General features: G+C 32.6%; 1 pseudogene; it reads right to left on the minus strand.

Moving 5' to 3' along the window:
- Window positions 1-527: 527 nt before the first annotated feature.
- On the minus strand, window positions 528-1112 carry LOC149209347 (putative fatty acyl-CoA reductase 4 pseudogene; annotated as a pseudogene).
- Between the last annotated feature and the right edge of the window lie 333 nt (window positions 1113-1445).

Here is a 1445-nt window from a genome sequence, read left to right on the forward strand (position 1 = left end):
TAAAATTTTATCGAATTTAATTTTTATATATGATATTTAAGATAATGATGGTTAACATGCACTGAGACCAAACTTTGGTCTATCGGACCTAAATAAATGAATTATTTAGTTTGATTTAAGATTTTATTCCTATGCTCAGAAAGCTTGGAGAGAAACCTCCCAAGCTCATTGTAATTTTGACAATATAAAGGACTAGAAAAGTCATTATTGCAAAAAAGATTTTGAAACTGAAATCTAATTAAATTTATTATTTTTTATATATTTTTTCAATTTTAAATAGACTTACATTATAAAATAGCTATTGATTCATTGTTATAAAAATTTAATATTAATATAAATATTATTTTATTTAAAAAAATTAATATAATTTTAAAATTTCTATATTTAAAAAAATCAAATTAAATCTACATAGAAATTCAGGTAAATTGGAGATGGATGAGCGCGAAAATAATAACATAATATTAATAACTAAATTATCATTATTCCAAAAATCTAGCCTCCATAAAATTATTACAAATAAACTAGAGTCAAGATGAAATAGAACTGGCGAACCTGTCATCAAACACGGTGCTCGCTGCAATATTTACAATGGCGTCCAGATTTCTCCAGAGGTGCTCTCTGCTGCTCTCCGTATCAATTCCAAGATTATGATCCGTTGCAATGTCTCCAACCACAGGAACAACTTTCTCGAATACGAATCTTTCAAAGCTGTCTCCATGTTGCTCCCTCAATCTACTGAAAAGCTCCAGTTTCAAAACCTGTCATTCATAGCAAAGAAATGACATCATTCGTAGGCAGAGCATTGGCCAATTTATGAGTAGGAAGAGTACTCAGATTTCTTACTTCACTTTTGAATCGGATTTTGGCAGACTCAGCATCATTCGCCCTTAGCAAAACAAAAATGCGGCCAATCCCGGGCTGCGACCGTAATATTTTCTCGATGAAAACTGGAACAAGTAAACAGCATTTAAGCTTCATTATCATATATATATATATATATGTGAAGAAAAAAATTGGTCTCTGAAATATTTAATACTTTTTCCAAGGAAACCGGTCGATCCAGTGACCAATATGTTCTTCTCACTGAGAAAGCCAAGAATATTTGACGCCATCGAGCGTTTATCAGACCAAGCGTACGTGTTGTACATAATCAATCTATCTTCAGGACTTCGTATTATGTGTGACATACACAATTTATGTTGAAGTAAACAGCACAATTATTGTTGGAAGGCAATAAACGATATGATATCCGCACTCCAGCCACAGAGCAAGAGAAGCAGAATGGAATAAGGCGAAGCACATAAGCATATAAAAAGTGACAATAAGCTTCCGCTGAATCTCTGAAGAAACAAACGTATATATAACGGCTCAGGAACCAGCTTTACTAACCCCAACGATCCATTTCCGATGACTCAGAAATGGATTCTTTATTTTTCAACGGTCAA

Source organism: Pinus tabuliformis, chromosome 1_2 (genome assembly GCF_031772625.1).
Source record: "Pinus tabuliformis cultivar Carrire ecotype Pingquan chromosome 1_2, CPIR1, whole genome shotgun sequence".
Lineage (NCBI taxonomy): Eukaryota > Viridiplantae > Streptophyta > Pinopsida > Pinales > Pinaceae > Pinus > Pinus tabuliformis.